The sequence below is a fragment of the Podarcis cretensis genome, assembly GCF_951804945.1.
Source record: "Podarcis cretensis genome assembly, chromosome: 4".
Lineage (NCBI taxonomy): Eukaryota > Metazoa > Chordata > Lepidosauria > Squamata > Lacertidae > Podarcis > Podarcis cretensis.
Window position 1 is genome coordinate 41,040,274 of NC_137173.1, and position 17,247 is coordinate 41,057,520.

The following is a 17,247-nucleotide window of genomic DNA, read 5'->3' on the forward strand; positions in this document are numbered from 1 at the left end:
AAGCCCCCTCAAAATCTCACTGAAAGGGGTTTTGCTCCTATATCTAAGACACTAGCAGTGCTGCTTCTCGTACACTTCTTTCATTTTTAGAAGTCCACATGTTTAGAACCCACAGATTTAAATATAAAAACTCTTATTCTCAATTTACCACATACTAAGCTGCTTTATGAAAGGGTGAACTCTGTCCATGACTAAACAACCCAATATTTTAATCATACTGAAAAAACTTAAAATATTCTATTGCTGAGAAGAGAGTGATTTTTAAAATAATGTTATTTATTGGGAATTTAAAATATTCTATATAGAGCTATTAGAGGGTACATAGCAAATACCCCATCTGACAATGCAGAATTATTGTTAGGTAGGTTATTCATTTCTTCACAGGATGGCAGAAATGATGAACACGTTTATTCTCTTCCTTTATATAAAAAAACTAACAAAAATGATGCTCTCAGCTCACTAAAACATTCATAGCAATGAACAAATGAATCGATAGCAAATATTAAAAGTTTTATCCCTATGAATTTGTTATAGCAATTTATTGAATGTTTGACAGCTCCATAGTTGAAGTCACACATATTTTATTTAAATAATAAATAATGGCTGTCAGTGCATCTTGTGTAAGGAAAGAGAGAGTAGCTTGAGAAATGTTACCGGTATACCTTTCCTTTTCCTTCACCTCTACTTGAAAATCTAACCCACCAAACCAATAACACAAAGGGAGCACTGAAAATTAACCTTTGTTTCCAATACATTAATTGTTGCATTAAGGCAACTCTCCAGTCCTAAACACATTTACTTGTAAGTGAGGTCCATTGATATCAGCAAAATTTACTTCTGAGTATAAGTAATTTAAGTATTCTAACTTGACTAGCGTATGAATAAATCAGGAAACCTGCTGAGCAAATTTCTGAGCAAAAGTGCTAAAGGCAACACAAGTGGGAGGAACAATAGATGAAAGTGTTCTTGACAGAATGAGTATTATACAGAACAGAAAAAGGGAAGTGAATTAAATTGTGCTGGACACATTCCAACCAACCAAGGTTAAGCACTGCTAACAATGGGTTAAGTCCCATTGATTTTAGTGGAAGAGAGTTAAGTGTGTGCCACACACAAAAGCTCCATAAGCCTCATTGCCCCCCACATGCCAAGAATGAAGACTTGAGATAGGAACTGGGTGTAGAATAGAGGGGTAATCAGTAGCAGGGCACATGTTTTGCTTGCCAAATACCCCAGGTTCAGTCTCTCTAGTTGAAAGGATCACAAAGCAGACACACGGGTCTGTACTGTACCGCCACAAAGGTCAGAGCCACAGCATAGATGTAAAGCATGACTCTTCCCCACAAAGAATCAAGGGAACTGCAGTTTAAGGGAGCTGGGAGTTGTAGCTCTGTGAGGGGTAAACTAGAGTTTTCTTTGGGGGAAATTGTGCTTGAAATGTGCACTGAATGTGCTTTAAATGTATGGTGTGGATCTGCTTGCACAGTGGACAGTATTGAGCTAGATGCTCTTATAGTCTAACTTGATACAAGGCAATCGTCCAAACATCTCTTGAGACATCACAAATAACCAGGACATCATTGGGCCAAAGTTTTCCTTTTCTTTTTGAGCAGGAGACCTGTGAAAGAGCTCACATTCATCACTGTTATCTGGAAAACGCTGCTGTCAGAAATGCTGGAGAACTTCTGCTTTGACAGCACTGAACTAGGTGAATCAATGGCATGAGTTGGTAGGAGGATTATTAATTTCCATATCTAATCTACAATGATTCTTAGATGAAGCCAAGCTGCCCAACACACTGCTGATATGCTTGTTACCAATTTATTTATTGTTTTTACTGGGTGTGTTGGACCAGAAGCAGATCCTGGAAGACATCCTGACTTTTATTTCCAGTCATGAACCTTTAAAGATCAGACATTGGTGAACATTCTTCCTGTGCCGTACTTGATAGGGTCATACAAATGTGCCATTTATTTTCTCTCATTGGTTTTCTATGAACAGCTACTTAACATGTAATGAAAAAAAGGTGGAAACTTGAATTTGTCATACTACAAATAAGAAATAGCTGAAGAAAAGCTGATCTGTCATTTGCTTATTGCATGTACTTAATTACTTTCGTGTGAGGTTGGGAGTTGTATACAAGGAACCTGCTGAGTACACACTCTTAAATATCATATTTTGAAGTCCTGCATTGAGTATTTTAAAAACTCTAGTCGCTTATTGAAATGTAGGCTAATTTTATGCATGCATTTGGGGAATGATAAATGATAATGACTTTTGTCCCCCTGCTTCTCATCACTGACATCTGCATCTGGGAAATACCATGCAACAAATGAAAAGCAGAATATATCCAGTCAAAACTATGAGAAACTGTAGCTTTTCACCCAGATAGACTGACATACTTTCATCACTGTACATAGAGTGTTCTACTGTATATATTAACTTTAATGAGTTTGAAGCAGTTTTTTCAAACACTGCACATTTGCATTTTATTAAACAATCCTAAATGAAAATGAAATAGTCTAAATACAATATGGAAATAGAGCTTCATTGTGTAATGTGTACTTATAAAGTGCATGTAAAAAAACCCACATTATTAATAGTAAGATTATGAAAGATAGCCTTCTCCTCTCTATAAATATTTGAAAACATAGGAATCGCTAACCACATGGATGTCCTAGCATTAATCTCAGGTGCAGTCAGGTATAACTACATTGTCTCAGCAGTGGTAAGGGGAATGTTACTCTCATTGTGCCAGCAAAATGATTGCCTATCTAGGGGTGTGTGAAAGAACCATAAGAGTCTTGAATGATGACCCACCCAAGGTGAAGGGCTTTGGGGGGATTTGAGGCTTCTATGAGGAAAGTAGTGCTCTCTACAGTGTAAGCATGAGTTGATGCAGAGGTCCTATAATCAATCTTTATTTCAGCAAAATTCATTCCCACAGAAGGTGTAGCCTTGCCTGCAAATTTCATCTAATTGTGCCCTTTTTAAAAAGTTATAAACATTGCCTTTTTATAAACAGACAAACTTTTTAAGGATGTCCAGCACAGAAGACCCTACTCTGAAGGGACTAGTACACCAGCATGCACTTCTGTCAAAAGAGGCAGCAGGGTGGGGGAGTTATAGCTATTTATAAGTTTTCCAGTAGTGAATGTGGAGTGGATAAACAAAGCTGATGTGACGGACAGGTAATCCATGGAACGGCTGAGGCTGTCTGATTGACAAGTGGCAAATCTTGTGCCTGTGGGACACCCCTTGTCTATGTATCATCTCAGTGGCCTGGTGCAGCTGTAATATTCCCAGTCCCTCCACAAATTACTAGGTTGGCAGCATGCTACAAGCTTCTGTGTTGTTTCTCCCTCCCTGCCTCCTCCCTCATATAAATTCATTTTTCAGTTTAAGAGCTCAATTCCCTTTTGGGGCAAACTTTAGAGTTCCATATAGCCGTGTTGGATGTGGCCAGAGGAAATTTTACCTTTGTACAGTAGACTCTCTATCCTCCACGCAGGCAAGCAAAAAACATTATCAGAGTACATGGACACATTCCAGCCAGGCAAAACACTGGAAGAGGTGTGGAGCAAGGCCACTGGCGAGAGAAGCTGTAGCTGGTAGTTGTGGCCTTCTGAAAGTCCTAAGAGTCCACCCCTGATTTATGGTACAGTGATACTTTTGTATCATTCACTCCTAACCATGGAGTGACAACTTTAAAAAAAGGAGGGGTAGACTTGAATAGTCTACTTTCAAACTCTAGAAATCTAGTGAGAGGTATTTTCCCAGTCCCCTGATCAGGAGTGTTCTGTCTGCACTAAATCACTGTTTGAACGCCTGTGCTTTCAACTAGATAGACTCAGGTTCTGATATCTCATACTAGCTCCTTCAAATCCTGACAAAATGCATTTTGTTAAAGCAGAAAAAGCTAAGCAACAAACACGTTGGTTTTTGACGAGCTGCTAGATTAGCCTGTCTGTTAGGATTAGTATATTTCTAGTTGAGTGTCATCTTTCTTCAACACTGAAAAAAAAGCATTACATTAAATTTAAAAAAAACAGAAAAAGAAAGGTTTGAAGATTGAAAACATAATGGATATTCTTTATAGTTCTCAGAATGTTCTTATTCACTATTTTTTTATTTTTCATAGTCTTCTTATTCTTTATTTTAAAGACAGTCTTGTCATTAAAACAGTACTAACCATCAAGCGATATTTTCAGAAGCAGTTGGGGTGGGGGAATTTCCTAGGCCTTGTTGCTGGGGAAAATGATAGCCTAGTTCTCCCCCTTTCTTGTCCAGTGCCTTGAGACAAGCACAATAGATTCTGAACAATGTTAGTGGAACGATGTGGCTCCCTACTGGAGCTTGTTTTATTACTGTATGAAGTGTGATTGTCTGTAGTCTTCAGTAAAACCTCAAGGAAGTGGTTCTGTACAATAATCCTATTCACAGACTCTCCATTCTTCTCTTTCATTTGCATCTGAATGTTCTGATCTTTATACTTTGCCATGCATCAGTATTCAGTGGATTAGATCATTTTGCCTATAAAAGAGTAACCTCAGTACAAGGTGAGGGAAAAAAATATTATTTTTTAAAAAGAAAGCCAACCACCTTGTTTCAAATTTAAAGGAATTACATTTTTTTGCTCACAATCTCTTCTCTAGTCTTTGGAGCCACATCTTCAGTTATTTGTTCATTATATGTGGGATTCCAATTCATAGATTTTAGGATACATGACTGATTTCCTCAACCCTTTGGTTTTATTTTGTTACACTCAACTGACAATGTGGGGAATCTCATGGGACAGGCAGGAGCCTCCCAGTTGGGCCACCATCTGCACTCTGAAGTTGACTCCAAAGCCTACAAAGCCCACACAGGTCTGTTGCTGCTATACTGACTTCATGCATTTGGAGTAAGGAGATTCAGAATAATTAAATATTGTTCTTAATCCCAAGATGTATTAAGTCTCAGACAAAACAAGTCCACTTTCAACATGCTGATAGAATTGACTAGCTAAAGGCAAATATGTATACAGTGGTACCTCTGGTTACATACGCTTCAGGTTACATACACTTCAGGTTACAGACTCCGCTAACCCAGAAATAGTACCTCGGGTTAAGAACTTTGTTTCAGAATGAGAATAGAAATTGTGTTCCAGTGGCGCGGCAGCAGCGGGAGGCCCCATTAGCTAAAGTGGAGCTTCAGGTTAAGAACAGTTTCAGGTTAAGAACGGACATCCAGAACGAATTAAGTACTTAATCCGAGGTACCACTGTACACCATGGACATCAACAGAGCTTTATTCACTTAATTGCACCTTCTGTATTTTTATTCCATTAAAGTTGCTTAAATTTGTTATTTTATTTACAGTGTTCAGCACAATTCAACATTTGTACCATCAATTATATACTAAAAAAAGGACTTACATCTCTTCTTAAATAGCTCGAATTGTCAAGCTCGTTCTCTTTGCCTGCTTTCAAAATTCCCCAGGTGATGTATGACTTGATAAGAGCAATGTACAAGAGCTTGTAGGATGCAAGCAATCCAGCTTCATATTTAGCTTCTATATTAAATAATGGAGCACTGATTGGTCCCTGGAGTAATTTACACCCATGGATTAAGTGTCAAGATTGAAAAATTGGACTTTAAATCATCTCACAGCTATAGTGAGAAGGTTTAAGCTATAGCTCAGTCACTGCTCTCTTGAACACTATATTTAGTCACTCTGCATGGATTCAATAAACTCAGCCTGGGAATTGATGTGTAAATGATCTTTTTTTTCTCTCATGGGAGTCATACCAAAATGTAGCAACTTTAATATAAAAGAGTCCTGGAACTCTATTTCTTAAGGGAGATATTTGAGCGCCTCCTAGCCTTAAAGGTGTACTATTAAATAGAACATTACATTGGCTTTTCTGATTGAAGCTGGTATAATATAAATATTATTTGTGGCAAATTCCTTTACTGGGCAAAGGAATAAATTGTTTTAAAGAGTCTTTGTACCATCTGGGTGAAGTTACTCCTAGTCTATAACTAACCCCACCATCTTATACTGAAGAATCATTCATTTGCTGAATGCCAAGGCAATCATATTCTTACTGCTCAAGACAGATTCATAGTCACTCATAAAACAGAAATGCATTAGCAGTAGGAGACTGGCTAGGGAAGCAGTTGAACCTCTGGACAACAAGATAGTCAAGGGTGTACTGAAGAAAGGAAGGGATATTGCAGATAAGATGAATGAATTCTTTCATCTGTCTTCACAGCAGAAGACATAGGACAGATCCCTGAGTCTGAACTAACTTTTTCAGGAAGAGAGTCCGAGGTAAATAATGGTAAAATGAGATTAAGTTCCAGGCCTTACTGTCAAATTAAAAACTGACAAATCATCAGTTACAGATGGCATCTGCCTGCAATACTCCTCCATACAAAAAAGTCGTGCATCTAGAAACTATATGTCAGAGAGAAGAGACCTACCCTAGCCTTCTCCTTGAAGCACTCATTTTCAAAGTGTAATGGAATTTTGGGAGGGATTATTATTTTGAGGCCTCACCTTCAGTGAGCACCCTATCTCATGTGAGCCACTACATGCAATCTGAAATACAAAAAACTAGACAGATGTTTGCAATCGTAGTGAGCACAAGGCCACTATTACTGAAGATAAAAAAAACACGTTCAAGTAAATTTCAAGCAATAAGCAACAAGTGGTAATATCCATTCTGAAGCTTTCAAAATTCTCTACAAGGCCAGCTTTACAAGAAAGCATTTTAAAATATATTTCTCTTATTTAGAAAATAAATATTTCCTGGTTAGGTTTTAAATCAAGGTCTTTGCAGAATGGGGTGGGTACATTTCCAGGTCAGAGAAGAATGAATTTATAAATAACCTTGGTGCAAATACGTTGTTGTTCAGTTCAACACAGAACATACAATTTTGTTAAAATATAATACTAGAATCACATTAAAATATACACATATCCCTTTAAAAGGTTTGAGGTATAGCTATGAATATTATATTGCTGCATGCCACCCCAATCTCTGAGCGGTGCGAGATTCCAACAGTTCCAGGCCCTTACCTGGGGTCCATATTTCCTTTTTGAAGTAAGGCACAGCAGAGACTGTGGTGTCTTTATGATATTTGGTTTATTTACACACACACACACACACACACACACACACACACATATGCCCCGCCACTTCCACCACAGCTAAAACACCAAAACTCTCGCCAAAACTTGGTGATAGGGTGGCATTCTGCAAAGCCTTGGGACTCATCTTCTTTGCCCCAGGGGCGAGAAAGGCACATGGCAATGCCATATGCTGGAATGCCTCCCTCTTGCCAAAATTCAGCGAAAGGGGTTGTTCTTTTAGTGGTGGAAGCAGTGAAGCAAGCGGAGCACCAACTCTTGCACTTCCGCCACCTGAGGTGGCTGGTTAAGATGTGACATTAAGGGCAAAATAAACCCATTTTAGGGTGACGGTCATGTTTCTTTAATTGTTCAGTTTGTTTGAACTTTTTCCTCAACAAACACTTTTTAAAAATGCTGGGGAGGGGTGTCTTTTCAACCAATTCCACTGTATTCTCCTTATAGCTAATTCTATGTTCATTCCCAATAATATATGAGATGCAAAATATAATAATGCAACCATCCAATTTGTTTAGGGCTTGTTACTTCTGTAGATAGTTGGATATAATTCAGTATGTTCACTGAATTTAGTTCCCATACATTCTCACAGCTACATATTTTAATTCAGCATCATCTTTCCAGACTGCATTATCTCCTTTGGAAACCATTTCACACAGGTAGTTATTGTTTTGTGAATGGAAACATAATATATTCAAATTGCAAATGGTAAGAACAATCACACTAAGAGCTCTCATATTAAATAGAACAGAAGTGCTCTTTTCTCTCCAGAACTTGCTAACAATTTTTCCCTCATGTATCCAATTCCACCATCTTCATCATCTTCTATTACTCTTTCCATATTTTATTCCATTTTTTTTTAATGCTTCTGTGTGGGCTTTTTGTTTCTTATGGCTCTAATCCCAGCTGAGGGAGAACAGTAATTTCAGTATAATAATGACAGAATATTCATAGTTTCAGAAATCAGAAGGCATTCAAGAGAAGGATTTGTCTTAATTTAGCCACTGTTGAAAGGATACATGAAGGAATTCAAAGAGTGAATATTTTTTCCCAAAAGTAGCATTCAGCCACTTTGAAGGCTGAAATTTGATCCCCATGTCCTCTCTCACACAGTTTTATCAGCAACCCTGTAGTGGAAATCCACTTGGATTTGATACCTTCCATTTAAACTGATTCTAAACCTCACTGTTTGGCAGTAAGCAATTAGTTGTTCAAACAGGATGCTGAAAGGCCTTTGGTCCTATACACCAGGACCTCAGTGTTGGCTTCAGCCAGAATAAGTTTATATGCTACTTGACATTTGGCTGGCAACCCTCTCACCATTCATTCATTCATTTATAGTTGATTAGTTAGTTAGTTAGTTAGTTAGTTAGTTAGTTAGTTGATTACTCAGAGTGGTTTACAATTTTCAAATACTAAAGCAAATACTACAAAATACAGAACAAGGAGGAGTATCTTTGCAGGTTCATGAAGTAATATGGTATAGTTAAGTCGTACAATATTTTTGTTTTGTATTGTGTCAAACCCCTGGTGCTCTTCTTGGAAAAAGGATGGAATAAGTGGAAATGGAAGCGTTAATTTTTTTAATCCAGGATAGAAAACTACAGGAAATACAACAGTAAATGGGAACAGAAGATACAGAAATTGGTACAAATTCATTAATACATAAGAAAGGAATTATGGAATATTATTTTAATATATAATTACAGTGAAGAGACACTTGTGTGGACAAAGAGGGAAATATTTATTATTATTTCTTATGGAGGAATGATTGTTGAAGTTATTAGAGACAAGGTTGATATGCTTGATAAGAGAAAAGCTATTGATGACATTTATTAATAACAATAATTACAGAACCCCTTTTGGACTTTTTGTGTAAAAGGGAAAATGAATTAATCTGAGACTTTTGAGGCGGAAGGCTGGGGAAATGTTGCCTAACAGAAAGTAAAGTAAACCAGTTGGATATCATCCTAAAGTAATATTTCATTGACTTCTTTGTCTATGGAATGAACAAATAGAAAATCAGAAGTCCTTTTATTTTTTTCTCTTTTCTTCTATTTTTTGGTTTTCATTTGCTGTTTCCTCTTTCTTTTAATGTTTTTTGTTTTTATTTAGATTAGTTTATTTTATCTTACTGCATTATGAAAAAGCTTTAATAAAATCTTATTAAAAAAAAACGATTGTCATGCAAATGATCCCTATTCAAGCTATATTTCCAGAGAATTATTCTAAACAACCTTTATCTCAATACACCTAAGATCCATCAAGTGATTCATGTATGTATTAGACATTGCAAATGTGAACTTGGAATATTGGAATATACATCCCCATCTACATTCTAGTGCAACTAGTCATGCCTTTTTCAAGTGTGCCTAGAGCAAATCGACATATATCTATGACAAAAAATGAAATGCATATAACATCCCAGGATACCTATTAATATTCATCTCAATAACTTAATAATCCAAAATCAAATAAACTCACACACAAATATGCAAGTACTAAATAATTTGATATTCACAGTAGACCAAAGACAAGCTCTTGAAAGCAAAATCTTGCTTAATCTAAAGCACAAATATAAATATGAGACTAAATTTGAAAGATGCTCCAGCTTCATAAATGCCTCCCTGTATCAGCATGAAAGATTAAACTGATCTCACTGAAATTGGCATCACATTATTTTGTTGTGCCCTTTATTTTTGTGCTTTAGGGATTTATTAATACAGAACTCCACACTGTGCCTGCAGGTGAGTTTTGTTATTCGTGACTGTCAATTTCATAAAAAGCAGACAAGGGAGGAAATTAGACTTTTGAGTTCTGAACAGTGACAGCTATTGGCTGTGTCCCTTTAAGATAGAAAAGCAGCTGCGCATAGCAGTCATCTCTGAGCCAAGTTACAGCTAGTTCACACACACACATTTTTCCCATTGTGCTGCAAGATTCAGACAGTTGTATTGCCACAGAGATCTGTGCAGAACCTGTTCCTGTGAGTGCTGTTTATTGTGTACTATCATTAGATACTAGGTATGTCTGGAAAAAGAATGGATTCTGTGCTGATCTGTAACACAGATCCAACCCTACTTCAATCTGGGAAAAGGGTAAGGTGAACTGAGCTTTACACTCAGTTACACTAAACCAGTTTCAGATATTTATTATTATTATTACAGTCATACCTCGGGTTACAGACGCTTCAGGTTGCATGTTTTCAGGTTGCGCACCGCGCTGAACCTGGAAGTACCAGAATGGGCACTCACGCATGTGCAGAAGTGCTAAATTGCACTTTGTGCATGCGCAGAAGCACTGAATCGTGACCCGTGTGTGTGCAGATGCAGCGCTGCGGGTTGCGAACACTGCGGGTTGCAAACGTGCCTCCCGCACGGATCACGTTCGCAACCCAAGCGTCCACTGTATTATTATTATTATTATTTATTTATTTCGTTTTATATAAAGGTAAAGGTAAAGGTACCCCTGCCCGTACGGGCCAGTCTTGACAGACTCTGGGGTTGTGCGCCCATCTCACTTAAGAGGCCAGGGGCCAGCGCTGTCCGGAGACACTTCCGGGTCACGTGGCCAGCGTGACATCGCTGCTCTGGCGAGCCAGAGCCGCACACGGAAACGCCGTTTACCTTCCCGCTGGTAAGCGGTCCCTATTTATCTACTTGCACCCGGAGGTGCTTTCGAACTGCTAGGTTGGCAGGCGCTGGGACCGAGCAGCGGGAGCGCACCCCACCGCAGGGATTCGAACCGCCGACCTTTTGATCGGCAAGTCCTAGGCGCTGATGCTTTAACCCACAGCGCCACCTGCCGCCCTTTATTGAAAGATCTCAGAGTAGTGTACATTAGAAACACATTATAAAACATCAACAGTTTTCTTTCCCACACTTTTACCAGCCACAGATTATTTAATAGCCATAGGCCTGGTTAAAGAGGAATGCTTTTGCCTGGCATCTGCTTGTGTGAATCCTGCATTCATACTAAGCACCCACATCACGTGATGTTATCTACATGGAGGAGGAGCTTTCACTAGCCTGAACTAATGACAGTGCCAGGCAAGCCTCACTGGGGAGAGCATTCCACAACCAGGGAGCCACCACAGAAAGAGACCATTCTCTTGTTGCCACCCTCTGAACCTCTCTGAGAGAAGGGACATAGGAGGAGGGCCTCAGATGACAAGTGCAGGGTCCTGGTCAGTTTGTACGGGGAGAGACGATTCTTAAGGTATTGAGGTCCTGAACCATGTGAGGCTTTATCAGTCAACACCAGCATATGAATGTCAGAGTTGTGCAATTCCTTTCCCTCAAAAAAATTGCTTGTGTGAATCCTTCATTCATACTAAGAACCCACATCACCTGATGTTATCTACATGGAGGAGGAGCTTTCACTGGCCTGAACTAAACTTGTCATTTTAGTGACACCATTTGCACAGTCTTTCAAGAAGCTACCTACATCATTAAAGGTATATCACCAAACGTCAGGTTAGTATTATGTTAAGCAGTGGAGGGACAGCTGTTCATAGGTTGTAAGTATGGTCTATGCATATTTCCTGGTTTCAGATACAATCCCTAGAATCTCCAGATAAGTAAGAGATGGGGTTCCTATCCCTTAACACCTTTTAAATCTTTAAGCAAAAGCTAAACATCCTGCAAGTTTCACCTTGTTTACTACCTTTGCTCTATTGCATGGAAATATTCCTGAGCTGCAGAATTTATTCTTTCCCTGTTGATTTTTTTTTAATAAATTCACATCCACCTCTGGCTATAACATTAAAAAGTCATGAGAAAGAAGTTTCAGCTATTTATAGTCCAAGGTAAAAGTACGTCGCATTGGTGTCAGAGTCTGGTGCATTCATCCAATGTTTCACATACCAAGCAAGATGGAATTAAAGTGATCAAGATCCAAAGGAGTTATTAAGGCTGCTGACATTCTCTGTTCCAAAGACTGCTTTTCACTTCAGTTACATTTCCCAAAATTTAACTTCACTTGAGATTGAGCTGAAAATACATGGAATTATTTCCATGTTAGTAAGTGTACACTCACCCATTCTTACCGCAGCTGATTACTGAAAGTAGAGGAGCTGGTGGGTAACCTAAAAAGTAGAATCCACTCTTCTTCACACATTCACTCGGGGAAAGCACTGCTATAGTGTTGTACAGTTACCTGACAGTTCCACATACTATAGATAGCCTATAGCTTGAACAAGCCTTGCCAAATGAATATCCCATCAGGTGGAGGCCTGCTGTAAACTATCTTCTCCCACTTTGTTTTTTTCTAGGGGGGGGGAGGGACATTAATTTTTAAAAAAACAGGCTTATTTGTGATGGACCATTGACCAGTGGCTTTGCTCACACTGCAGGCTATAAACAGGGCAGCGCAGGGAGGCTTGCATTACCCCACTACTGCAGCAACAGCACACAGTGAATGTATGAACCAGGGCTGTGTTATCTATCTTTCTATATTTATATTCTACCCCATCATGAAATATTAGGACAGTTAGCAGCAGATTACGCTTCAGTCTGTGAGTATAAGCTATGTACTTTATCAGAGAATTAGAACAGCTGGGTGAAAGCAAATCTTAAAATCTCTCCCCCTGCCCCCCACTTTGTTCCATTGCAACACGTAAGGACATCCTTACATGGCAGTTTTCTGTGCTGTGAATGCTGCACTGGAATGCTAATCTGATATAAGGTATTTCCATAAAGGTACCTTCCCCACGACTTAGAAGTTAGGAAGCAGAAATAATACACACAGCACCCTAATAATGCAAAAGGATCCCTGCTGGAGCAAGCCAAAGTCCTACCCAGTCCAGCATCCTGCTATCAGAGTTGTCTGCCAGATGCCTATGGGAAACCTGAAAGCAGAACCTAAGTGCAAAAGCTATGTACTCCCAGCTGGAAAGCTGTTATCCCTAGAAACTGGTAATCAGAGGCCTTCTACCTCCAGCAATGGAGGCAGGGCATAGCCATCATCTCTATCCTTCATGGATTTATCTAATCTGATTTTAAAGCCATCCAAGTCGGTGGCCATCACTGCCTCTTTTGGGACCAAATTGCAGTTTATCTGTGTGAAGAAGTACTTTCTTTTGTCTGGTCTGAATCTTCCAAGGTTCAGGTTCATTGGGTGGTCCCAGCTTCAAGTATTATGAGTGATGAAGAAAACCCAGGGTGATCCCCATTAGTAGTGTAGACTGCACAAGCAAAAGAGGAGTGATGCTGCCCACAGACCCATGCATCTCCATTAGTGCATCAAATTCAAACCACCTACAAAGTCACACAGGAAGCCATCTGAAATACTATTTTTGATGGCCATATGCGTTGTGTCAAGAGCCCCTTTCTTCTCAGTGTCTGTGCCCATCTGAGTTGAACATGATCACCATCAACGTACAGGATATGACACAACCTCTGGAGTATTCGTTCCGCCTAGCACCAGAATCTCGCAGATTAAAAAAGCACGGCTCATTAAACAGGTGGGGAGGAGTATATTGCCTTAGAAATATTACAGTCTGTCAGGACTGCCTCATCCCAGAACAGAAACTTATCTGTAAAACCTGCACACAATTACATTTTAATGATTTTTATCTTGGCTCATTAGGAGAGCAGTCACCACTGAGACTTTAAAAATAATCATGCAGATGGACCAGTGATACAGCTACAGCACATCTTTGGAGGAGAAAAGCATTTGCTGGCTGGAATAGAACTACAGACCCAGAACTGTTAACTGAAACAAGAAGAAAAATAGAAGTTTGTGTCAGGTCTGCTAGCCAGGCAGGCAGTCCTTTGCTGTTCAATCTGCACTGAGCAACAAGCTGAGCCAGAATGAGGAACCAGGACTATAATTAGATGTTATCTCATTGGCTATTTAGGTCACCTGATTCTGCTGGGCTGAAGGCTCCAGCACTGAGTAATAGCCTCCCCCTTTGTTTTTAACATCTAAGTGTGAAATCCAGTGCAACTGTTCTGCACATGGAATGGCTTTTGATCCAGCAGAGGTATCCAATATCACTAAGTTAAGAGAAGACAATTTTTGCTCATTCCCCTTTCTTGTTGCAGCGCCCTGCACTCCCTTCCATGGATCCCCCAACCATCTGGGACAGATTGGGGGAGTGTAAGGATGCAGCACTTTCCTTTCACTTATATTTATGGATACATCTAGTAGATCAAAAGCTGCACTGGAAGCAGAATGGCAGTGCTGTTGTTTTCCCCAAATATTTTTTGGTGGCAGTTGTAAATTATGCATCAACTTCTGAATGGATCTTAAAATTTCTAATGCATGATAAGCGTATGAACAATTTTTTTATTTGTTCTATTTGTTTTATTTGTCTATTTAGGACATCTGTATACTGCCCTTCATAATATATATCCCATACTAGTTGGAATGTATGGACACGCACCTGCTTTCTGCACACACACACACAAGACACACCAAAAAAGAAATCAGTTTGTTAAAGTGATGGATACATTTAATATGAAGGGAGCTCCATTTTGTCGCTCCTCTGGAAAATTAAAATCTACTTTTATTTCCTGGGCACTGTGTGAAAATATCCAACAAATGTCTATGTTCATTGAGCACAATACACAGCAAGCTTGGCACACCTGTGCCTTACGGCAATAAAAGAGGGTTTAAGGCCACAAGCATCCCTTCTTTTCAGCATGACACACAGGCACACCTATAGCTCGGTCTGGATTGCGCCCAATATGTCTGATTATTTACACCAGCTTGCATAGAATTTGTCAGTACATTATAATTTACAATTTCATAAGTAAATAAATTATTAATGGCATAATGTTCAACAGCTGTAAATAATTTACAGCCTGGAAATGGTGCAATAGGCATGCTCTTAGAGGAAAGCATAAACTACTGCAGTGTATCTTGAATACTTAATCTGAGTGTACTTAACAAATCAAAGTCCATTATTAAACTGTGCTTATGCATGTTATCCTTTAGCAATTGTGTTTTGGTTTGTAAAGGAAACTATGGCTTGACACATCAGATGCTTGTTCTTCATTTTGGGAACTCTTGTTTTGCACAAGGCTAGAATCCATATTCATTTTGTGCATAATGAAAACAACCCTTTTATAACTCATTTTAAGCAGACGAGGTGTTAAAGCATGACAGTTCAAATACCAAGCGCAGTTAAATAAGCCCTGCGTGATATCATTTTTGCATAAACCTTGACACTTCAGTTAAATTGAGTTCATTCCATTTTAACTGAACTGATCGTTTTTGCATAAATTTTGATACAGATTTATGGAACTAAGCAACATGTGAAGCTAAACATGAAACTCAGCCTTAAGCTGTGCAAGACCACTGGTCAATTTAGCCCAGTCTGTTTCAATATAATTCAAAAGATATTTCAGAATGCTACAACCTGAGATATTGTAAACTACAGCTACTGGGAACTGAACATGGAATTATGCATAGACTTGCATGCATAGTCTATGTTTAGCCACTGAGTTATGACCCCTCCGTGAGCCAACACTGCACATCCATATGTGTGTCAAGTGTGAGCACACATTTCTATAAAGATAGAAATGGTAGCATGAAAGAGCACATCATTTTTCAGATGAAAAGGTTGAAACCTTTAATGTGCCTCTTATTATTAAATAATAGTAGTAGTAATACCAATCCTAGACTGCAATGCTAACCCATTTACCTCGGAATAAGCCCCACTGAATTCAGTAGGACTTACTTCTGAAGAGACAGATTGTTGTGTTAGTCTTCTAAGATCTCACAAGCCTCTTGGTTTTTTTTACTGCCTCAAACTGACATCGTGGTAATAAGAACCATAGCAGTCATGTGACATACTTCTACTTCACAAATGTTAAGCTGCCAGGAATTTTAATTAAGTCACCTATGTAGAGTTATATTGTTTATCACCCATTTGATGGGGGGGACAACTATAAAGTTGGTTATATCTTTACAGTTCAATTCCATACATGTCTGCTAGGAAGTAAGCCTCGCTGACTTACTCCTAGGTAACTGTGTTTAGGATCACAGCCTTAGCAATCTTACAACCTCAAACGAGTTACTTCCGAAATTGAGAACAAAGAATTCTGCATGAAGGCACTCTGTGTATGTCTTCTGTAACAAGCTGAAGCCATTCTGAGAACAATGATTACTATTTCTGCCCACAGGCAGAGATCTCTGAAGTGTGAAGGTGAGGCAAATAAAGAAAGAGTACAACAATCTAGAAGTCCAGGATTCCATGAACAATTGTACTCTTTGTCCAGTGATTAAAATGTGAGGAGCTCCATACAATTGGGTGGATTTACTGGCTGACAATGAAATGAAACTCTGGGCATGGTGTTGCAATTTAAAAGTGGGCAGATGAAGAAGTCAGGAATTAGACTCGGTTATGATGAAGTCTTCAGTTGGATCACGGGTGATATACATAAGAATTTCCAGCCTAAGAAACTGGTGTTGCTGGGGGAGTGCAGGCAGAGATATGAATTTACAGCAACAAAGGGACAACTGTCTGAGCACCCAAGTTGGACAGAAGAACTGGATGCACGTTATTATACAAAAAAGAGAAATACACTTTACTCATTTTGCTACAGGTGGGATCAGAAGATCGTGCTCAAAGCAGCTTACAATGAAGAAGGGGATACATTTCAAACAAACACTACATAATAACAAAGCAAAACAATAGCAAGGTCACAATTTCATAGTAACATAGCCAAGCAACAATATGACATGCAGAAACTACATTTCAATACTTTGAATATAACAAGCTTATTTAAACAACATGCAGCATCCATTAGCAAAAATAACAAGAGAGCTTCACAGTTTCTCTTTGGTCCTAGAAGCACTCCTTCCATGATGTTGCTCACAGTCCCTCTCCAGCAGCAGCTTCTTATAAGGCTTCCAAGGGGGCGTAGCTGGAAACCTCCTTCCCATGATGCTGCTCATATTCATATGATGTAGGCAAAACTAAATGCTCACAAGTCCATGCTTCCTTTGTAATGGAAGTACGCTTAAAGATAAGGATGAGTAAATTCCCTCAGTTCTGATTCAGACTGGGCCAGCAATTATGAGATGAAGCAGAGCATGCTAAGAAACTGTTTCTAAGAGTGCTACCTCGTTGCTCAAACCATGACATGCTAAGCAAGCATGTTC